Source organism: Dromaius novaehollandiae, chromosome 2, assembly GCF_036370855.1.
Source record: "Dromaius novaehollandiae isolate bDroNov1 chromosome 2, bDroNov1.hap1, whole genome shotgun sequence".
In the NCBI taxonomy this organism is placed as follows: Eukaryota; Metazoa; Chordata; class Aves; order Casuariiformes; family Dromaiidae; genus Dromaius; species Dromaius novaehollandiae.
Window position 1 is genome coordinate 45,600,762 of NC_088099.1, and position 24,702 is coordinate 45,625,463.

Below are 24,702 nucleotides of genomic sequence, written 5' to 3' on the forward strand. Positions count from 1 at the left end.
AAACAAAACAAAACAAGAATGTGTTTTCCAAATTTACTAATGGATTTTCAGATTTTCAGATTTTCATAAAATACAAAGGTGACTGGACAGTGCATGTAAGCTGTCAAAATTCCTTTTTCTTTTCTTTTAAATAAGGCTTGATAAAGAAAAAAAAAACAGGGTATAAACATTAGCTAATATAGTAATGGTAACTCAGAAGATTAGAAGAGAAATACTGAGCCATTCATTATATTACAACGGGTTTCATTGTTTAGAGATGGAATCCTAGAGAGAAATATTGGCTCCTGATGCAGAAATAGATACCCAAAGAAAGGATTTGTGTTCATCTCTTCAGTTTGTTTATCTAGCTATAGCAAGATGAGCTTTGTTATAGATTTCCAGTTTCTCCTTTGACAGTAGCAGTATCAACTATTTCCATCTGAGAGCTTCTTCAGGACCACGTCTGTAGTGGGAAATAGCACAATATTTTTGTATTATCACTCACTATCTGAACAAGATGTCTTTTCAACCCATTTCCTGATCTTAAAGATACCAGGAGCCTCAGATCCATTTTACATCTCAAAACCTCAAACCTCTTACATCAGTATATGGAGTTCAGAACTGAAACTTTAGTTAGCAATAAGAGACATTTTGCCTCCCAGGTATCTCAGCTCAGTGCAGGTTTTCACATACGTGATTTGTCTTTGTCTCAGAAAATGTTTCAGATTCATCCTCCTTGAGGCTGATGAGCTATTCACTGTTATTTCCATCAGGATTTCAGAATATATCCTGAAATGTCTTAAAAAAAATTCCTTAGTGATTACAACTCATTTTTGGAAATTGGGTCATTCTGTCTTCCCATGCCTGGGGATAACCAGTAAAGAAAGGCAAGCTAAAGAACCAGAAGAAATCCCCAAAACTCTGATATCACAATCCTATCGTCAGTCTTCAACAACATCAATTTAATGTTTCATGGTGAAAACTTAGTATCTTGGGATCCTTTATAATAGTCTTGACACAGAGTTTTTAAAATCAACAACTCCAGGTATTCACTCTGTATTCAATAGTGATTGGTACCAGAAGGCTATAGGACAACTGGAAAAAAAGTCAGTGCTCTGGAAAAAAAGCACTTTTTATAAAAAGAGTGTCTTTTTATAACAAAACTATTGGCATCATGTAACTGAATTTCATAATTTATTCCCAGATTTCTTAAAGAATGGCATGGAAATATGTCTGATTATGATGAAATCATTTTCCAGGGAGAATACTCTTGCTGAAGTTCATTCATTCATAAATTTGTAATTGCTTTTCCAAAACTTGTTTCATAAAAAATAATAAATATTATTTTACAGGGAATGTAACAATGTTATATTTTAACCATTTCCTCCCCAAAAGATACTTTATTATTTCAAAATGATGACTTCATATCTTGGATTTAAAAATATATTATTTTTGTTACTACAATACAGCAATATAAAAGGGAAGATGTGAACTGAAATGTTTTGCTTTTGCTGACATGAAAAGTTTGTATCAGTACCTGCAGACATCACCCAGAAGTGGTGAAAACATTAGTTTAAAAGATAGTGTATATTAATTAGCTTGAAGATCATGTATATTAATTTTCAGTCAATTTTTTTTCAGCACGAGAACTCCAGAAGGCTGAGAGAACTTTGCTGGAGAGAGTGCAAGTTTACAAAAGAATGAGCAGGATTACTTGAATATCAGTCATGGGCAGTAACGGAGAAAGTGACATGGGATTCAGGTTTTAAAGGACTACAAGATAGATATATAATTAATGTTCATCAACAAGTTTTCTAGTAATCATGTTTGGACGCTGTGATGGGAATAGATGATGTTGTTTCTTTCACAGAATCTGATATAAGATTGCATGAATTGTATGGAGGAAGAAAGCATGAATATTGGATGTGGTGTATAAACGAATATTATATACACTCAGGTTGTCAAACTGGCCTTTACTGGGCAAGTGATTTGCAAATGCAATTAACTTCAGGCTCAATTTAGCTAATTTAAACATCTAAGTAGCAATTGTGTACTCTTATCCAGTCCCTTGACATCTAAATGACTTAAATCGGGGTGGAAATAATAGTAGAAGAAAAAAATTGTGCCTGTGATTTACAAAAAATATACCTGTAATAAAATCTGTAGCTTCCAACAAACTAATATGTACATATCTTATTTTTATATAAAGATAGTAAAACTTTTCTCGCAAATCTCACAAGTTAGCTTTCAAACATGCACCATCAACAAAATACAAGCACCTTCAGCTGTTTCACTTTGTCTGCATTTGAGGCTATTTAACTGGAATGTAGGTATCATTGGCTAGGCTGGAAATACTAACCATGATCAGTTGCTTAATTCCTATTCTAAATTGTTTTTAACTAGCTGCAAGATGAAATGAAGAAAAAAGGCAGAAACAGAGCCTAAAAACAACCCTATGTTTTTGCCACCAGTCTGAGATCTCATGTTCTGTTTGCAAAAATATTCTCAGAATTGTGTATGTTGGTTATTATAGCATCCGTGTGATAGAAAATGCAGAGTACAGAAATAAATCCCTCAAAGTTTTTTGATATTTAAGAATACTTATCAGCTATCTTTGCTGCACAGGACACTTAATTTTATCCTTTTTCCCCCTATGAACTCCTTGACAATTCTCATAGCAAACAAGAAACAAAGAATACCTCACCTCAGTCAACCAAGTAGCTCAGAGAGTGAGAATGGTGATTAATATAGACTTTGGCTGGATTTCTTTACAGTAGTACGTAGTAAAGGTGTAATTGTATTTATTGTATTCATATTTAGGTAGTCTGGGAATAACATTTCTGTCAAGTTTTATATGAATGACCTTTCACAAATGTGAGGTATTTCCCCCCACTGAAATTAATAGGAAATTATAGATCTCTGCTATAGAAATCAGTTAGATGGATTCAAGAATACCTAACAAAAAGAAACACCTATAGCAGTGCCCACAGAAGGCAAATATTTTTTCCCTCCTCCCTTCTATCCTCTATTCCTTTCACCACTATTTTCTCTGTCATCTTTTTTGTGTCCATTTTACTCATTTCATGACTACTTCTTCTCTGTTACTGGTCTGCAATTTTGAGCAAAAAGGACTTTTTTCTGTAATTTTTTAAACTCTTTTTTTGGAATATCATTTAATGGTCATGTGGCAATCAGTGAACAGAGAATGAAAAAAATCCTCTCTGTATTCCTGGTAACTTGAGACCTAGAGGTCTGCCTCTATACAAATCAATAACAAAATGATTTCTTTTGGAACTTGTTGCAGGCTAAGTTTAAACCGAATCAGGATAAGAGCAGTTTGATTAATTAACAACGTGTAATTAACCAACAATTAGTGATCCATGCATTCACAATCAATGCCAGCAGTGCAACAGATGAACTGGAACAGTAGATGCTTACCAAATGTTAGTATACAACTGCAGATTTCTGAGCAGCTTTCCATGACTAGCCCCACAAAGCGCTGGCCGCACCCACATCCCCCACAGGGTCTGTGGAAACGTGGGTCACAAGCACCGGCCATGGGAAAGTGGATTTCCCAGCTTGTGCACCCCTCCCGTGGGAGATGTGGGTGCTGCAGCTCTGTCTGTGCTCGTGTTGCTCCCAACAGCCTGCTAAGCCCCCCACTGGTAAGAAAAGCCCCCCATGGCTCACACGTGCACACCCACAGCAGGTCCCCACGCGTTGTGCCCAGTACTGGCACTCAGCACAGGCCACTCACGTTGTCCCACGGGGAGGCTGCTCCGTGTGGCCTCGGCAGAGCTTGTGATGATGTGGGGCAACTTCTGGCAGTGCCAGACCTGGTTTTGACTGCTGCTGTTTCCATTTCAAGGTTTCTCCCCAGTATGATGAATTCTCATGCTTCTTTTTTACTTCTTTTCAAGCTGATTCCCTGACTGTTTCAAAAGTCTCTTTCAGTTCCTCGGTTACTGTTTCATGTGGCTGATGGCCCTCCTCCTCTTTAACAGGATGAGTTTTGGGGAAAGCCCTCTAGGACAGCTTTCAGAGGTGTGTAGTCCATTCAGGGTCCTGTCTCAGCGGCTGTGGCAGTCCAGGCCTGTTTGCCAAGGGCGCACGGGAGCAGTGGGAGCACCCGGCAGGACCTGGAGCAGTGCTGGCTATCACACCAGGTCAAGTGCAGAGCCAGGACCTTGGAAGAAGAAGAAGAGAAAAGAAACTGACTGAGAAAGCATATGAGAAATGCTTCCAAGAAGTGCTAAGTTGTTATTGCATAATTTGTCACTTTGCATAGCAACCGACTGCTTTTCCATGCTATTTCTCCAAAATAGGTCTTGAAGTCTCATTGCCAACCATGGCTTTAAATCTACCATTTTTTTTTCCACCAGCAATTCTGTGAATAAGGTCTTCTTACAATTGCCCTTCACCAAAACCTCCTGGTATGGCAAATCAAGTAATTATTCCTAAATAAACTGTATTCTCACTGGTCTTGTTAATTCCTAATGCTAACTTTAATCCTCTTTGGAAGGATATGTCTCTCAGAAATCTTTATTTAAATTTGAAAATGTGCTTTGGAGACCCTACATAATAACCAGTAAACCTAGATGCAAATATCAGGACCCTAGTTTTGATCATTTATTGTCTTTGGTTTCCCTGTTTACAGACACTCTCCAGCAAACCAAGGCATCTCCTGGCTAAGTTGGTGACACTCTGGATACCACCTTTCCTAGCATATTTTCTTACAAAAAGATCATCTCTATTACTGTTCCTGGCATCTAAGGAGAATGAGGAAGGATGTATTTCTATTATCATGACTTGACTGTCACAGTAAGCAGTTGGATTAGGAATATGAAGGAAAAGTGAATAACAAATTAAAAGAAATGAGGATGTTACAAGCTTTTAGGAATTTATTGTATACCTGCACCATGGGCTGAATTCTAACTTTGTGCACATTCTCTTAGAATAACTGGAGATATAGATCTTTTTCACTTTGCAGGAGGTGGAACTAAAGCTTTGAGGAAAGAAACATGACTAAGTTGTGGATGGGCAGGTTTGACGATTAAGGCAAGGCTAGAGTAAGGCATGGAGGATAGAGATAGTAACCAGAGACATCAGAGAAAGCCAAAACCAAAAATTAAATTTATATCTAGTACAGAATGAAGGTTTAAAAAATGACAGGGCTAAAGGATGAACAAAACTGGCAGAAGAGCATGGTCAGATCCTAGGCCAAAACTTCTCAGGAAAATAAACATGCTATGTTAGAAAGTATGATTCTAAATGAGGAACAGATTTTGATCAATTCTAAATAAAAACATTTTGGTTTGTATTAATTAAATTAAAAATAAAAATCAAAGAAACACAAATTTTAAGCCAAACACAACATTCCATAGGGAATGAAATATTTTTGGGGCACTTGACAAATAAGCACAGCAAAAATTAGAGCTAAATACATAAAAATTTGGTGGAGGGAATTTTCTTCCTTTATCTAGGAAAAGCCCAAAGTTTGGTATATCCACTTGAATGTAAGGCATCTATATTCAATTCTTTTTCCCATTTGAAAGTATTTGAAACCATATAGCCAGAGAATGGCTTAGTCACCACAATGCTGTATATTATGAGGGAACAGAAGCTGCTTATTGTTGATTGAGGTATTACAGTTTTGTATAAGTAAACATGAAGACACAGGAAGCTAGACAAGCTCAGACAAACAGTTTTTTTCCCATTTGATAAAAACATTCTGCTTACCTCAGGTATTGCTTCAGTTTCTTGGACTATTTATACATGGAGTTAGAAGAAAAATGAGGGAAAATCACACACCAGCGATTAATTTCCTAGCCAGGTAAGTAGGACATGCATGTGGGACAAGTTTTCCAGCAAATATTTAATTATTTATGCAAAGTGTCATGGCACTGGTAGGATAGACCGGAGCACCACCACGGAGATTATCTGAGAAAGTGATAATTAGTGTTGTGCAGTGGAGATAGGCTTCACCCTCCCTCATGTGAAAGCTTGACCTTGGCTGCTGTCTCCTGTGAGGCACGGTAACCACTTGGCTGCTAGACAAAGGGCAATGACTCTTACTCCTGCAGTCTGGAGAGAGGCTCTAACCTTGAAAAACTGATTGAGATCTGGCGTATCCAGCCAAAATTCACAAATCATTTTCCAGTGATTAAAAGCAGGTTTTTAGTAAGTAAATTATTTGCTAAAAATTTGTCTTGCTTGAATTACAGGATCTGTAGTAGAACAGACAATACTATGTACGAAACTGCGCATTTTCCTGGTAAGCTAGAAGGAGGATTTTGTCTATAACCTTTAACAACATCAATGTGAAAATTCTCTTCTTAATTAAGGAGATGTTTCTTTGTATATTATCAATGAAATACATCAACTGTTCCTTGTTAAAACGTAAGACATATTACAAAGCAATTCTATAGCAAAGCTTCAGGGCTTTGTTAATTAGAACAATGGCAGCTCTAGCACCACAGAAAGTTATGTCTTTGGAAACACCAGACAAGGAACAATTTTGTTTTAAATTAGCAGTTAAAACAATCAAAAAAACCATGCTAAGTATCACAGTATCTTAAAAATCTTATCAAATGTTGACAATGCACAACATGTGTTCTACCAAACAATCTTGTAGGCTATTAAAGTAAGAACAGTAAACAGTGTTAGTAAATAAATAGATTGAGTCCATCTGGCTTATTACAGTATTCCCACAAGCGGAAAGAGTAGAATGCTTTTACATTATAAGAGCAGATGCGTGTAAAACTATTTCTACAAGAAATCAGCTTTGGGTTTCAGATTTTTCTCTGTATCTGGCCAAAAGCAGCGCAGTTTGTGCATAAATCAGGTATATGATCGTAATCTGACAAAGGATACAGTATAAAGAAAAGAGGAATAGAACTGGGTAACAAGGAGAAGATGCAGAGGGAAACTGCATTGACAAGCTGATTGTTTGTCTGGTTGTCAGGAGTGACTGATTAGTTTAGCGTATGGGTCATGACAAGATGTGACCTAGAAAAAGGCTGCAAGCCAGAGAGATTGTTCTTTGGTGCTTGCTTGTTGCTAAATTGGCCATTAATGATGATGACAGCCATAGCAAATAGTGAACTTCGTTTGGATCAGCTCAAAACAAAGTATTTAATTCCCTTTCTCTATCCCCCAAGTTATTTATCTGATTCTTTAGAAACAAACCTACTACTTTCTTTTAATGTAGATTAATTTTTAAATGAAAAAGGTGCTTTGAAATGGAAAAGTTGGCATTTCTGAAATGGAACATGTCATGTAAAAATGCTGACTTAAAATTGTTGATGATTTTAAAGTTCGCTTCTCTAGCCATTTCTTTTCCTTTTCTCCTTTTTCTTCCTAGTAACCCCATGAGGTTTTTCTTACAATGATTACAGTAGCAAATGGAAGGATTCCTTGCAACTATTCCTAAAGAAAGAGGGATGTGGAGACAAGAGATGCTTGCTTCAGAAAACTATGTGTGGGGGCAGGTGTGGGAAGTGGAGGAGAGGAGGTAAATTCTTGAATATATGGAGGAAGAGGTACATTCTAGGTAGAGAGGAAATATCCTGGGTAGATTGAGCAAAGTGGTCAAAAAAGTGATGAGATACTCAGGAGGTAGATGAAATCTATATCAAGTGTTTATCAGATGTCAGCTCAAAGTATGTATCTCCCTCCTCTCTGTCAATGATATCTGGACTATTTGGTCACAGGACACTGTTATTTATACTTGCATTTAACATGGATCAGATTAGGGTTTGATTTGTCTATAGGCTCACTGCATAGCAGCAATTGGGTGAAATTTAACACCACACTGGTGGTGTTAAATATAATTGTATCTAATCTAATGACTAATGTAAAATGCAGAGAAATCATAAAAAATATTCTAAGAGTATGGGAACTTTAGACAGGAAAGAATATTTCATTGCCTTGATATAATTCAGTCTGTTATAGAAATAACAAGCTTGATTCCATTCCTAAGCTTTTAAAAAAACTTGAGATTATTTCAACACAGCCTTTTTGTTCATGTGCATGTCTAAGAAGGAGATTTTTAAAAATATTTTTATTAAAAATATAGATATTATAGAAATAAAAGATAACTTTTTGTCCAGTGATTCTAAGCCAGTAACTGCTGCTTGAATGATTTTGGAAGAGCCAACACGTGCAGTAGTTGAAATTTGCACATGCAAATAAGCTGTACTCTAAATTCTTTAATAAGTCATTCATTTAGAAGCTGCTGACTGAGATATTCTCTGATTCTGTGCACTCTGACATTTACTAATTCATTAGTCTTTAAGGAAGACACTGCGACAAAAGTGCAAAGAAGTTCCTTAAGGACTGGATGAGATACAGCTTGAGTCTGCAGGGCGTCTTTAGCACATTAACTAATGCCTTTTATATGACAACACAAATATGGTTTAAACCATTTAAAATAACACTCAAAGTAGGACAGAGAAAAGAAGTTGTGATTGTCCCCTGAATTTGTAATTATTTCTCTTCCACAATCCATTTGTCTGTTTGTTTTGTAAACACTTTGACTTGGTTGACTGTTCCAAAATCTTCTGTGACACACAAAGAACATAAAACAGTGGTTTAAAAAATCATTTACAAATAATGTTATCCTAATATATAAGAGATGGAGGGAAAAAAAATAAAAAGGCAGCATAACCTGAGATGACTGAGCTAAATGGCTTGAAGAGGTACCTTTGGCAAAAAAATGTTTTCCCGTTGGACCAGAACTCTGTGAAGCAGACAGGGCTGTATATGAAAACTGAACCTGTAAATTGTGTCTTTAAAAAGAAATTTTATTCAGTTAAAGTCTAATCTTTCATCCAAACTTTGAGTTGAAATGCTGTTCTGAGTAGAGTCACTGTGTAGTAAACCATAAAAAAGAAGTGATAAGCATCTGTCTGTGGAACATGAACAGCTGAACCATGAGAAACTGTTTCCCCGTGTGCATGTCTCACTGAGCCTGTGACTGGAATTTTCCTATTACGTGGGTTCCAACTTTACACTATACTTTCTGTTTACTACTTGTTAGCTGTTTCTGAGCTGTAACTTTTGTGAGGTCATTGGGATAATATCTGTGGACCGATCTGTGACTTGCAAGCTTCTGGTCTGAAATTTCATAGAAGGGGAGGGTCTCCATTTGCTTATAGTACACCTCAGACACCACTGATGCCAAGGAGGTCAGAAAATGAGTACCTTATTCCGCTATGTTTACAGGAGAGCTCCAAAGGCATGTTACCTTGTTTGCCTGCGGCTCTCCTGATGCTGCTGTCTGTCCACATCATGCCACCACGACTGTCAAGGGCTGCGCTTTCTCCCCCTTCCTAGGTCATTGCTGACGTCACTTCCATTCATCACTGGCACTCACTTTGTCGCTGCATGGGGGCTCCGAAAATTGCTGAATCTCTAGGGAGAGATGGCTGCAGCCAGCCAGCTTTGTTAGGAAACACCAGCTAATCTTTTCAACTGCATAACAGTTTCTTAAAGCTAAAGGAAAATACCCAGGGGAACAGTGATCTTCCTGCTTGTTTCTTGCTTTTTTTTCTCTTCAGAATTTTTTTCTCTTCTGTTTTTTTTTTTTTTTTTTTTTTGAACAGAAGGATACTTCCACCTTACATCCTGATACTGTTTTTGAACTGCACTATATTACAGGCTTTGATTGCTTGCATGTATAAAGCCTATTGAAATTATCTGCAGAAGGCGCCAATACATCAATTTCTCAAGTAGCTCTACCAGCCCTGGTGAAAATAGCTTTGTTGTCTAAAAGACCACACGTACATACAGATTTCATATTTTGTCAAGCACTTTATTATTCCTCTTCAACCCAGGCTCTCCTCAGTTTTTCCTGAGCTCCAGTTTTTCAGCATTTCAGCAGCAGCAGCAGCTTAGAAAGCAGGCTGGGGAGAACTGCTATTGCTCCCCTGTTAGAGCTGCGTTCCTTTTTTGAGCATTGGAAAAGCATTAGCAGTACTGCACACCCTTCTTTTAAAACGACGTTGCTTCCCTTTCTTCCTAAGAGTAGACAAATCTAGTATTGTGTAGCAACCTTCTCACTCTCCCCTGAAGAACTAGCTCTATGCAAAAAAGGTGTACTCTCTCTTAACCTCTCACGTACATATCATGGCAATACTTAAGGCTCTCTGAGAAAACAAGGAAGCTGTAGGTTTACTGTGAGACAATATCCTCAGACACTGTCTCCTTATCTCTCCTCGCCACTACAATATATTTCAGTATCTGTGAAATCTGTATTGTTTGAAAATAACCAGGACTGTACCGGTACGGCAGAATTGATGCCTTGCTTATGGTGAAGAATCACAGTTTGAGAGAGCCCTGTAATACAGGATTATGCTGTGAAAAAGGCAAAAAACATTTGGAAGATAATTTGTTCCTAATTTTTGATGAGATGTCCCACAGTGTAACGCAGAATTTTTTCCTCCTTGGCAGCAGTGCAGGTGAGTCAGACATACGCAGATGCCCCAGCTGCATTCCCAAAGCCTGAGAGTTTGCTCTAAGAATAACACAGGATAAGAAGATATATGTTTAACCTGCCCTGAGAGAATATCGTATCTCGTGGCATCCTAGAGAGGGATCATGCCTGCTGCAGCCCTGAAATGATTGCTCTCGGCTTGTGTTTTGTTTTCTTTTAATACAAATCATTTCTACCTGGGAATATTAGGGCCAGTCTTGCCTACAATGTGTATCTGTGCATGAGTAGGTGAGGTGCCGGGTGAGAACAAGTTCAGAGGCTTGCTATTTAGGTTAAGCCCCTGTGAAAAATAATGTCAACACAGAAATCCCTCCCTGCAGGAAGCAGAAGGGAATGGACACAATTCAGGCCCTGATGTATGTTAGTAGTAGTCTTCTGGATAGCTCACTGAAATAACCTCTCAGTGAGTGATTGTGATGCTATAAAACACACAGAAGGATATCATATCTTTCCCCATGATATACACAGCTAAAGGCCCCAAGACTGGTATTTTTACAGACTGGTAGTTTTAACCACAAACTTGCTAGATTTCTGCTGACCTCAGAACTATTCCTAACTTACTTCCCATGAAAATCAATACAGCATCGCTTATGCAGAAAGATTATGCATTTACCCACAGAGGTTTGTAGCTCTTCTCTCCCATCTGGCTCTTTTGACTTGGACCCTTGAATGCTATGTAACTGTTAGAAACTCTTAAGAAAAGAGTGAAGGATGACTCTAAATGGCCACAGAGCTGTGTATTCCCGTTCTTGATACAAGTCTGGGGACTAATTTAAGAAGAAGAAAGTCTCAAAGTCACAAAGAAGGGAAAAATAGAGAGAAGTGGATGAATGCATCAGCAGTAAGAAAATCTTTGAATTGACTAGCTGTCTGTATAACTTGCTTGCTTCGAATATATACACATATATATATACCCTAATGAATAAACAAATGTACAGTTGTAACCATCTTCTTTGGCACTTCATCAAACCATAACTATTATCAACACTCTCTAAGGAAAATGAATATAAATTAGGGTTTAGGAATTGCATTGTATAAAGGAAAAATTAAATAAACTGCTGTGATTTCATTTCTCTCTTCCTCAATCTGATTTAATTCCTTCTGGGTTTCTTGAAAAATTGTCGCTCTTTCTAGGTCAAATCTTTACCCTAGTATGGCTCCCATTATCTAGCTTTACTCAAGTACAGATTTTGAGATTAGATCATCTGAGAAGATAGTTACCTCTCCTCAGATGTCCATATGAATATTATATTATATTAATTATATTATGTTATCCATTGTCATTATATTGTAAAATTGTCCTCCTACAAAGGCACGATTCTTCTTTTCCATGCACCTTTTCAGTCATTTACACCAATGCAACATGTAAAACTATTATTTTCATTTGGTCACATTTCAAATCTATGAGACACAGGTGTGATCATCTGCAACCTTGTGAGATAATGATGAATGAGACCTTGAGAGTTCAGCTTTGCATTTCAAGAAAAAGCAAAAGAGACTAAAGGAGAAGGACATTAAGTATGTGGCATAGTACTTTTCTCTCAGATATTAAGAACACTAAACCCAAACCCAATGACTTAACAAATGGGACATGAAATTCTAGAGAAGATAAAGCAGCTCATAGCTTTGCCATAGTGCAATAGTGTGAATTTGAGATTAAGGAGGGGGTGACATATGGTTTGTGCTGTAAAACAGATCACAGGTGTCCCAATAATCTCATTTTTCTATTGACACTTATGTTCAAGGACTTAAATTCCTCTTCAGTGAAGTATGGGTTTCCCTAAAGATTTAAAAATAAACAGAACAAGTTCATAAAAAACAGATAACTGGAAGTTAGTTACAATGTTGCACCTCAATTATGCTTACACAGACATATCTTGGGTAGGTTCATGCCCAAATGCTTCCATCCTTAACCCTGATCCAATTCATGACTTTCTTCCTATCGACGTATAATTTTTTCAAAAAGTAGATTATGGAGAAAATGTGAATCTTTTCCCCCTCAACTTAATTTCAAAGACTACAAAAGGAAGTTTAATATGAAAAGATTATGCTTTAAGTATACAAATTGCAATGGACAAACTGTGTTACTGTGTTGTAATCCAAAATTTCAATCTAAAATCATCCTTGCTACAACATTGTTAAGGCTGGTATTAAAAAAGGATTAGCTAAATACTGAATAGAGAATCAATCAAACATTTTATTACAAAATAACATCTTAAGTGGAGCTTTCTTCTAAAACAGTGGATTTTTTGCTTTGTTTAGTTTTTTTCTGTTTTTTTCCTATGCACTACAAGCATCATTTAAATATCATTGTGCTAAACAGAGAAGAAATACCTTAACTTTGGGTCTTCATCTGGAAGTTAAATTGTATTTGTAAATGCTTCACTGAACAAAATTTTTCAAATATAATTCAAGTATAGTAATCATGTTTAAAATATAATTTTTCATAGTTATGTCCCATCTGCTCAATGCTGATAAGACGTTCAAAAAAGCAAGCTATAAAAATCAATGCCACTAAATGTTTATTAATTATATAGACTCTTGCTTAGCTTACTGAGCACATTTAATATCACCAATGTATATTCCAAGGTATAAATGCAAATTTTGAAGATATGTTTTAAGTATACTTAGACTACACTAAGTTTATGGGCATCATGCTTGTTATTTTATTTAATCTAATCCTACACTGACAGATAGTTTCACTGAAGGTAAAGCCAATAATTTGTTCTGGAGAAAAAACAAGTCAGTAAATGTTAAAAGCCAGCACAGTATAGTGTGTAAAGCCACATACAAACTGCCTTCCATTGTTTTCCCAAAATTATCAGTAAATTTAAGACTTATGTCTAATTTTCTTAGCCATTGTTTTTAACTCTCCTAGCACCATGAACTGATTTAATCACCCAGTGGTGCATGAAGTGTTCAGGTCAATTAGATTGGCACAAGAATGTTTCATGGCTTTTCTCAGGTCCAGACTCACAAAAGACACTGGAGACAGATAAACTGCATTAATGATAATTTTTTTGACATGGATATGCATGGCTGCAGAAAGAGTCATCAACAAATACAAAGCTTAAAATATTAAAACAGCAAGCTGTAGACTAGTGAAAATGGCAGAGTATGAACGACTTAATTACTGGCCTCATGAGCACCTTATTGGGAGGTATGTGTGCAGTTTTTATTACTGTAAATCTTGTTCTGGCAGCAGCAGGCACACTTGAGAATAAGAGCATGTCAGTACCTCAGACAATTCAAAATGATAGACCATAAATTAATTTCTAACTTCAGCAGCTTAGCCAGAACTTGATCCTGCCACTACAGAGTCACTGCAAATTTTTGGATATTTTTGTATTGTAAAAGAGTGCAGCCTTCCAGAGAAGTTTTGTGGGAGGCATATTCCATGTTCTGCCTCCTTTCTTTTCACTTTGCTACTTCCAGTAGGATCTGAGCAAATATGTGTGAGAGAGACATTTAGGCACATGGAGGTTTTAAGTGTGCAAATGCATTTGCTTGCAATATGGAAGGAAGATCAGTGAACCTTGTCCTCAGGACTGTCTGCAAACACAGTGGGCATAAGCCATGCATCCTATCAATCTCTGCAGCTTGAGACCAAGCAGAACGTCTCTAGCAACACTAAGAACAGAAAGTTTTCACTTTGCTGAAAACAATTCAAATACTTTTTTTGCTGAAACTTCGAAAATTAAAAAATGAAAGGCCTCTCCAAAATAGCCAGATTGATTCCTCCTTATGCTAGATTCCATTCATAGCGATTAAAAAGTAACTGAGTTTGTTTTTATTTTTAAATTATCAAAAACATAATTTTTAATGACATATTTTGTGAGATATTTTATATTCTTCCAGAAAGCTTTTTTCCATGCCCATTCTTTATGGAGGAAATCTCGTGCCACCCAAATGGGAAAGAAAACAAATAGGCTTGGTTAAGAGCAATGCACCATAACCACTGTATTCCGCTATCTATGCTGCAGCAATAGAGATTAACATTGTTTTATAAATGACAAAAGAAGCCTTTATGGAAGTGAGAAGCTTGAAAAAAATCAAAATAATAAAGGCTTAAAAGGCAAATTAGGTCACTGAATAAAAACTACATCTCTGGCCCACCACCGATCCACTGAGATTTGCTGACTGTTCATAAGACACAGAGACTACAGGAAACTATCACCCCTTGCTTAAAGCTGTAAAGCCACATAATGTTAGGATAATAACACATGGCTACCTGAATGTATAGTTTTCCATTTAGGCATCTATGGGAGGCACCATAACACAGCCTAATTTCCTTTATGTGCAAATCAACTATGTTTTTACTGTTGTATAAGTTTAAAAATAATAATCAATCTTGGTTTTCAAATTGTCAGTGATACCAAACTATAACCTTAGATAAATGATTCAGCTGGCTATCTGTGCTTGTTTAAGATTACACAATTTACAACTAACCTAAATTTGCTGAGTTCCAAAATCCAGTCTTTGGATCTTAAAGCTTAACTTCATAGCTTCGTACACTCCCCCTTTCCCAAATTCAAGAATTTTGTTCCTTTTATAGATATTTGTGAAAATTCTCATGCAATCATGATCAGGAAGGTAGTGATTATCGAAAGCTCTGTAGAAGGAAAATGGAATGCTAGATTAGATAGCAAAAAAGAGGCTGAAAGAGCAGACTTCATATATATCATTTTTCCTATGTAAGCTGATACTGTTTTGAAGAGTTCTAAGTAACATATTCATACTACCGCTTCTAATTACTTTAGGTCTTAGAAAAAGATTTCTGTAGTTACCACTTCCACTTCTGTATCAAAAAGGGATTAGACTCACTAGTTCCATCAATCCTTCAAGAACAGCACTCCTTTACCCATAGTGAATTCAAAGTGGATAGTTACAAAGAGAGAAACACGCACACACACAAAATTGATAATTCTTGTTATTATCCCTAGAAACAAAATTTTAGGATGCTTATGTCTGCTGATCCACAGACAAATTATACTTCATCTTTAACATCAGAGAAACTGAGGGTAAATGGAAAATATCACACCCAGTGCCTCAAGTAATCCATGGATGATATATTTTTGAGTATTTTGTTTTCTATTAGCAAGGATGTCAATGAATTGATACATGAACCTTCTGGACAAGTTGTACTGTTGTTGTTATTTCCCCAGACTCAAATACTAGATGCTAGAATGCCAAGGATTTGGTATACTTTAGGCCTTTTATTGAGTAGGTGGTAAACTGAGCAGATTGTGTTTCCCCTGCTAGTTGAAGGGCAGACTGTTACAGCCACAGATAAATCTCCAGTGTTATGGAGTCATTTGGGTTCCAGGATAAACTGCTGATTTTGGGGGGCACCCCCCAAAGAAAGAACCTCTGAAATGAATATTTCACTTTCTAGTCACAAATCTAGCTTATTAACTCATCGTTAAATAGAAGACAAATAGAAAACCGATTCTGGGTTTAGTCTGTTGAGTCAGATTCAGTCACCTTCAGGTAAATGCTTGAGGTTGTTAGAATCCTAGAATAACTCAGGCTGAAAGGGAATTCAGGAGGTCTCTAGTCCAAACTCCTGCTGAAAGCAGGAGTCAGCCTTGCGATCAGACCAGGCTGCTCAGGGCTTAAGTTGCTCAGTTGCTCAAGACTCCGGCTAGGTGTTGAAAACCTCGAAGAGACTGCACAGTCTCTCTGGGCAACCTGTTCCACTGCTGGACTGTCCTCGTGGAGAAAAGGTTTTTCCTTACATCCAGTCAGAATCTCTGGTGTTTCAATTTATGTCTTTTGGTATCTTGTCCTCTTGACATGCACCACTTTAAAGAGCCTGGCTTTGAGTCCTTGATGACCTCCCTGCAGGCCCTGGCAGGCTGCTTTTAGCTCCCCCGAAGACGGCCCTTCTCCAGGCTGATCGAGCCCTCTCCACAGAGCGCAAGTGCTCCAGGCCGCCCTGGCTTGGTGGCCCTGCCCTGAACCTACTACAGTTTACTGATGTCTTTCTTGTAGTAGGGAGCCCAAAACTGGATGCAGTATCCAGATGTGGTGTATCGAGTGCTGAGCAGAGCAGGGGACATTCACTTCCCATCTACTGGCTGTGCTCCCATTCATACAGACCGGGATGCCATTGACTTTGCTACAAAGGCACACTGCGGGCTCATGCTCAGCTCACTGTCTGCCAACAACCCCAACGCCTTTTTAGCAGAGCTGCTCCCCAGCCTGTATGATTGCAAGGAGGTGTTTTTCCCCTCCCCTGGTGCAGGGTTTGCATTTGTCCTTGCTGAATTTAATCCAGTCTGTATTGGCCTATTCCTCCAGGTTGTCTGGGCCCCTCTGAATGGCAGTCCTGCTCTCAAGCATGTAAATTATCCTTTCCAATTTGTTGTCATCTGCAAATTAGATGACAGTGCACTCTATTGTCTATTCTGCAGTTGCAGCTCTGCAGATAGAGATGTCCTCCTCTTGCCAGAAGTCACAAGCATTGAACCTTTCCCTTCCTGGACGTCTCCATTTGCCACTCAAGTGAGCCCAGTCTGAGTCAAGGCCTCTGGTGTGCTGGGGTAGTTGCTCCAGTCCTTCTCCTCCTTCTCTTCCTCCTTGTTTTCTCCTCTAGCTACATTAACAACAGTGGGGGTAGAACATGGATGATCCAGGGTCCATCTGTTCTAGGCATATCCTAACTAATCTTCTTTAGACAAAACAGCCTGAGATAAGCTAATGTTGTCTCAAATGGAAGGTTTTGTACAATTTTCAGTTAGAATGACTCACTTTTTCAGTGTTTTAACAGTGGGTTTGCTGAGGTCTCAAACACACCATTTTTGTCTTTCCAGTCGGGATAAAGTCATTCTTAGAATCAGTTGTGAAGTGCTGGCAATTCTTCCTACTGCATGATCTGAATGGTCTTTTCTTCAGAATTGCCCAAATATGCTTTGCCCTCAGCCCTCTGGACATAACTTAGACCAGATCTGAGAGATGTGCAGTTCATTAGAAGGCTCAGGTTGCGTTATGCACCAGAGTGGCTCAAGGATGTGGATCATCACTGACTGTCACTACTGCAGCTTGGAGCAGGGGAGAGACAAGGAAGAAGGCAGACATATGCCCAGGTAGGCCAACTTTATAATATACTCTATATTACAGATGGGTAAATCCACATCTGGATTTTACTGGATATTTTAAAAGCCTTGTCTTTGGAAACCAAATTTCAGGCAACCATTACTCATGATGGCTTGTATTTGATTAGATTTATTATTGGTAAAGATATCTCTGTCCTGTAAAACTTAGACTATTGACTCTATGTTTTGCAGCATGATGTGGGTGCTAGCTAGATCTTTACCAGCTCTAAAGAAGTACAAACTCACAGGTTCTGTTCATGCTATTTTTTGCAATTTTTTTTTTCCATCAATTTCAGCAAGTTGCAAATGCCTGAAAATGCTCATGCTGTTGTACTTGATAATGGAGCAAAGAGCCAAGTTAGGATACTGCTGGTTTGGCTGATACAGTGTGCCTATGGCAATAAAGGCAGTTTTCAGGCTCTCAATGTTTTGAACTGCAAAGGAACAGACAATGTCAGAAGGACAAAGGAGGTGAGGGCTGTGCCAGGGAGGCCAAAAGCGGAGAGAGATGAAAGCAATGTGTTTCTCCAAAGCCATCTATGCTTTTCTTCTGTTCACATGCTGAACTAAAAACCTAGCTAAAAACCTTTCAGCATCTCCTATGGCAAACTTTTCTGTTTCAGTAGTACTGGCACACACTTTTTAGCAGGATAGCTAAGCATTAAAAAAGTAGTCATGCTGAAAAAAGTCAGAAAAAATTCCCAGCAGCACTGGTGTTATGACTAACATTTTGGATGTATCAACAGTAAAGTACTGAAGGGACATATGGAACTCAAAAATAAACTTTTCCTGAGACATCTTTTCATTTAAACATTTCTCTCAGCACACAACATTTTATTTTTCACATTTTCTCTTCACAGCTTCTCAGTTAACAAACTAGACCTTTGTGATCACGCGTTTTGCTCATTTTGGAAGTTTGTTGGCCAAGGTGCCCAACACAGAAAGTTCTGCACTTGCATTTTTAAAAGTAATGTAAATAGTCTTAAAATTTCTCTCAATTTTCTTTACTGCTGGCTTTCAGAGTGAAATCCGCAGTCACTTGTGATATGGGCTTTATGAGATCAGCCTAGAATCACACCAGGATCTTCTCTTGAAGAGAGAACTGGTACATGTCTGGTGATATAAGTTCAGATCCTGAGAGCCCTCTCTTGCTCTTTGATGACTGTAATTACTTCCTCTTTCTTTCATGATTTTCTGACTTATCTCTTACTTAAGAAACAATAGTCAGGTCTTAAGAGAACTGTAAAATGAAATAGAAGTATTAATTCAAATTTTATATGCTCTGGCTACTGATTCTCCTCAGGAAGATGAGAACTCAATATGGAGAGGTGTTCTTCTGGTCTGTCTTGAAATATTAAAAGAAAATAAAATGAAATATTAAAATATTGTGGTTATCTTTACGTATATATGAACTTTACTATATGATGTTTAAAAATAACAAAATAAAATACCATAAAATTTACAAAAATCAAATTTTTGTATTTTTGTGTAAACTTGACAATGTTGGCTTTCTGTTAAACCTGAAACTTAAAAATTGAACTTCTGGAATTTTCCAGTTCCCCAAAACATTTACTGAACATGTTAATTCTGCTAAGTTCTTTTGAATGTGCTCTTACTCACTGGGGAAAACCTCTGCTTTTAAAGAGACCTAGATTGTTGCATATATAGAATAGATTACTTAGCATAGACCTTGAATCCTTGGGGGAGACATTAGACTGTCAGCTTTCTTCTAGCTTCTTAGCTATGATAAAAGGATTGAAAATATGAACTGTGTGGAAATGATACATAAAAGTTGCCTAAGACTTAGAAAATGACTCATTTATTTTAAAAATTAACGATATTCTGTGATCGGATTTTTGCAGCTGGAGCTACTTCCTATCAACTGTTTGCTTTGTAGCATTCTCCAAGAATTGCATGAATTAAATGGAAATACTATAATATTCCTGTGTTTGTAAATGGTAAGATTTAGAAATCCTATCTACATAACTTGTATTAGTCAGGTTTTATATGCTCCCAGGATAAAAATATTTGCTTCTCCTAAGCAATTTAGGTATTCTTTTTTCACGCTTTTGACATGATTAGATAGATTTTCCATAGGAAAAGAATATCACTGAAGTATTTACAAATATGTAAAGTTTTATAGAGAAAGCACAAAAAGTTCCACATTGAGTTTTTTAAAGGTCAGGGCAACGTATAAGCTCAAGAAAACTTTTCGGAACTCCCTTTTTCCTTTTCCTTTAAAGAACAATTGCCTCATTTAGGAATAATTGGTATTCACAAAGGAAATGCACATGTTCTGAAACCTAGTAATTTCCAATTGCCAAGATACCTAATGAGTTGTCTTAACAAGATTACCAAACATATAAAAGGAACTAATTGCATTGCATTTAATTCTGAAATCACAACTAGATGCAAAATCAGTTTTGCAGCTGGCATTTTGCTGGCAATGCAAGAGGAAAATGAGGAGGTAGCTAGAGATCAGGGGATCATCCTGCTCAGTTTTCAGGAAGAGTCACTCCTTCCTCCCCAAATAGACACCAAAATTATATGCCATTATTGCTTGAAGAGAGAAACATCTTAACAATCTGCGACATGACAAAGGATTAGCCAAACACATCCATTCTCCAGAAACATCTTAAATTGACTGTTTTTCATTTATTCATTCACATTGTGGTCTGCCATTCAAATAACACTGGACAGGCATTGTTTTATGATGTAATTTGGGGATTATATTTTCTGTCCATCTTTTTATCTACAACCAATCTATATCAACCCTTTTGCACATTCATGGATTCAAGTTTTTGACCATAACACCTCCTCTTCCCCCAATATTTAGTGTTTAAAATTCTTTATTAATAACAAAAGTAATAATTTCATTATTCATTTTAAATTCACTATTATGTTAGTTTTCAAATATATATAGGAAAGCTTGTTTTCCACTTTGGCCTTTTTGCCTCATTATGGAAACATTCATTGCTCTCTCTAGCAACGATCACACAGGATTTCTAGAATTGGGTTCCTGTTATATATTAAAAGAATATTATCCACCTTAGAATGAAACCTTATGGATCATTTTTCTTTTCTTATCAATACTAGGTTATAGTCATTATTATCAATCTTCCTATTTTCAATTTATTACATATTTGTTAATCAATAAAGCAAAACATATTAAATATAAATAGTTTACTTTCTTACTTGGACTTTCAAATCATTGCAGCTTTTTTCATGATTTTGAAGCTATGCTAAGTTTGCATTAAAGCCTGCAGAAATTTCTAAATGGTCAGGTTAGTTTTAAATCTTCCTTTTTTGAGGAAAATTCCTTTGATAAAGTACTGCTAATATTTTTAACTGGCTGTTTTTTGTCATTATCTAACCACTACTTGAACCTTGGCATTTTTTTAGTTCACGATAGTGATAAGGGACCATTCTGATTAATATCAGCTTGTAATAGGCTCATGCAGCAATAATACAAAAATTCAAGACTGGAGAGTATGAAGAGCTGCAACTAAATACTATTCCTATTTCTTTCACTTTCTTGCTTACCTCCCCGTTGAGTCTGGTAAGAAGTTGGTGTGAAGGTTCAGAATGCTTTTTTGCTGAACTTGGTTTGCAGTATTTGAAATATTCACTGCAGATGTCCGCCACAGTGCAGTCTTCTTCTGCAAGTCATGTATGAAGCCGTTATATCCTTCTTCAAAAGTATTAATTGTTCAAGATTATCTAAAAGAGATTAACTAAATTATTTGGAGGCAATTAAATTTTCTCTAGCTCAACATTCCTCTGTTCACCGTTTATTAGGGTTGTATGCTTGTTTACCTGAATCAGAACACATTTGTTCTGTTTCTTATTAGGTGACAAATAACTGGCACACATACAATTTGGGAAGAATAATCACATCTGGTTACTGTATCTTCCAGTAAAAGACCAAATCAATGTCAAATGAAGCAAGTAGGAGTCAAGTTTAAAGAAAATCCAAAGGATGTGGTTCTTTTACCTTCGCAGGTTGACCTGTGAAATTCCTTTTGAGAAGTTTTGCATGCTAGAAGTTCAAAGAGAGACTGGAGAAGGTCCTGGAAGAGAATCTAGTGGGGATTATGGAATGTGTAGAAACATGTACAATTCACAAAATATCTGACCTGAAAATAATTGGAGTTCAAAGAGTAGGAGGGAAAAGTACCATATGCATTTGTTTCATTTTTATTCTTCCCTAGATATCTGCTTATGGCTATGGTTAAAGAAAGGATACTGGGATAGATCAACCTTGATCCCACCCAGCATGGCCAGTCTTCTGTTCTTCTGGTGATGTCAGTGAAACCTTCAAGGTTCATGAACATTTCCGTGAGTGTATCATATATCTTCAGTCTCTCAAATAATTCAGGGCATGACCACAAAAGTCACAGGAAATCTAACTCAGCTCTTTTACTCACAAATGAGATTTCTGCTATTCAGCCAGCTCTAAGTGCTTCTATTGTAAAAAGGCATATATCAATTTCACTTTCAATTTCTGTTTCAAATAGGTACCAGGACAAAATAATGTTGCAGAGAAATAACCAACAACAGAATTTAACCTGATAATATCTTTCTTTATCTCATATTCTTCTTATTAAAAGGTATTCCATAAGAATGACCGTAAATACGGTAGCTGTAGTGAACTGAGACAGGCAAACTGTGAAGTCCATACATGATTCTTCTGAAGCAAAACAGAATGCATTTTTATACCTCTTTAAGATGTGTGCCATATTTTCTATAAATACCTAAGTCTTTTCAACTAAAAATTGCAAACTGAAAATGAATCACGCCTGTAAAATGTTACTATCGTATTATTGCTCTGCAAATCTGTCTGAGGCTCTGCTTTGTTCAGCTGAAAGGCTTGAATAAAAATAGAGAATCTGACACAGCTGCAAGTAAAAAAAGCAAAAAAAGCAAACAGTAAAAGAGAAATGATGTAACATACAAACTGCTGTTTCCTCCGCTATCTCACCTATACACACTCTTAATTCCTACACTGGATGTTTCTATTTCAACAATACTTCCCCTAATCACTAGTCATTGTGCTATCCTTCCTTCTCTATTGCATAGCTGCTTTGTGCCTGGAGCCTTTCCACAGAGACCCTGACAGAGGGGGAGTGTTTTAGAGGCTCTGAACCACGTAGAATTCCCTTTTACCTTGAAAGAATTTTATGAAGAAAGAATATTTCTTTCCCGGTCCTTTTGATGTACTTGTCAGAGCTAGTGTGTTCACTTTTCCCCATCTTGCTGATTATACCTCTGCTTCTTTAAATGTGACTTGTCCATTTTAGACAACAGTCTAGGTCATTCCTGGACATAGTTGTCTTAGCAATAAAATGATACATGACAAAGGAGTAAAAGAAGAAGCAACCTTTCCATACATTCCTGTGATGGGTCTTTCAATACAGTGGTAGTCTTGGCATAAGAAGATATACATGTACATCCATACACATTGACACCCAGGGGTCTCTCAGGGCTGCTGTTCTGCAGAACTGGACCAGAGAAGCAAGAGAAAAAAAAAAAGAAAAAAAAAAAGAAAGAAAAAGCATGCTTTAAGCCTTATCTTCAAACTTGTGTCCATTGATTCTGAGGAAGCATAACTTGATCCCTTTTCCAGAGTGGTGAAGCAGCCATGCTCCCTGTGCTACCTGTAAAGCTGAGTGCCTGACTACTGACAATAAGACTGTGAGGCTAGCCTACATTTTTTTAGGCATTCTATCCAAGCACAGATGTTCACCTGCACAGCGTGACTAACAGCATTAGAACTTTAATCTAATGAGTTGGCATCTACAATGATATGATAATAAAATTTAAAGATGTGTAGCAATATATGATGGAACCTTATTATAATTAAAAACTATCTACAAACAACCCATTCATATGAACAACATATTGGCATTGTCTCTTTCTATCATCATGAATCTGCTCAGCCAGTACTTAATTTTTTAATTGTGATATTTTCAAATTGTTGTTTTTAGCCTTTGCAGAACCCCAAAAAAGGTTTGAAAAAACACAAAAAGCCACACGAAAATGTAATAGAATATCATAAAATGTAAAAGTAAAAAGATTGCAGAATTCCTGGAAAACAGAAAGCATCTGACCTGTCAGTCAACCCCCCTCACCTAGAAGCACCATCAGCAAAAAAAAAAAAAAATAATAATAATAAAATGACATCTGCTATTATAGTTGAAATGCAGGAGAAAATGAAATTATGTTCAATCCCTGGACTATACACCTAGGAAGCACCCAACAAAAATGATCATTATGTACATCTTTGTCTCCCACTAGTGTATTTCTAGTTACAACACTGGCAACAAATTTTATCACCTCTTTTCTGTACTGAGAAAGAAAGTAAATGCAAACATTGTTAACCTAATACAAGCATGCAAAGAAGTCACTGCGTACTTTCCATACTAGCACTCCTTCAGTGTACACTGTCAGTTGGTTTGTGGGAGGATGATGAGGCAGTGAGAGGAGCAAAGCAAAGCACATTTCTTTTTTCTTTTTTCCAGGCTGGATAGAAAGAACATTTTTTCCAAGATCACAAGACTGTAATTACCATGCTGCAGTATTAATAATGCCGTGAAAGGTCAAATTCTTCTCCCTAAGTCACTTGATGAAAGCAAGTCTGGAAAAAGCCTGGGCAAAAAAGGAAAGAAAGAGGAAAAAAGATCCAAATAAATGCAAAACTGATTTTTATAAGTATACATATGTATAGATACACACACAATAATACTAAGCCATTTTTAATGTTTTGAAAAGACAAAACAAAACATGCGTGTTGTGGAAATTAGGCTTGTTGGCCACCATAACAGGGCCTGACCCTAGGTTCCCGCAGAAAAGTTCAGAGCCAAATCAAAGCAAATTAAATAATTAAATTTTAATGACGCGCGTGCAGTAATTACAGCTCGAGTTGGGTGCCTCCAAAGAGGGACCCAGAACAAAGAAATCCCTGGGCAATTATAGCTTTTCCAAATTAAGTTTCCCACCCCTCACATGGTAGCTCAGACCAATAGTAATTTTTAGGTCTGGGGTCTCCTGCTCCTTACTGGGTCTCATCGTTGTTCCTAGGCAGGCTGTTTTTCTCCCTTATCTTTACTGTTGCGGTTTATGCTGATGGTT

General features: G+C 37.1%; 1 long non-coding RNA gene across 2 annotated transcripts; it reads right to left on the minus strand.

The window, feature by feature from the left end:
* Positions 1 to 19: 19 nt before the first annotated feature.
* On the minus strand, positions 20 to 24,702 carry LOC112985983 (uncharacterized). 2 transcript variants are annotated; one of them, XR_010387659.1, is made up of 6 exons: positions 24,630 to 24,702; positions 24,140 to 24,219; positions 21,115 to 21,291; positions 9,227 to 9,407; positions 3,737 to 4,165; positions 20 to 442 (listed from the first exon to the last, which is right to left on the minus strand). It is a non-coding gene; the product is annotated as an uncharacterized LOC112985983 (long non-coding RNA). The 2 variants fall into 2 exon arrangements; XR_003259885.2 differs by lacking the exons at positions 20 to 442; positions 3,737 to 4,165; positions 9,227 to 9,407 and adding an exon at positions 18,371 to 18,916.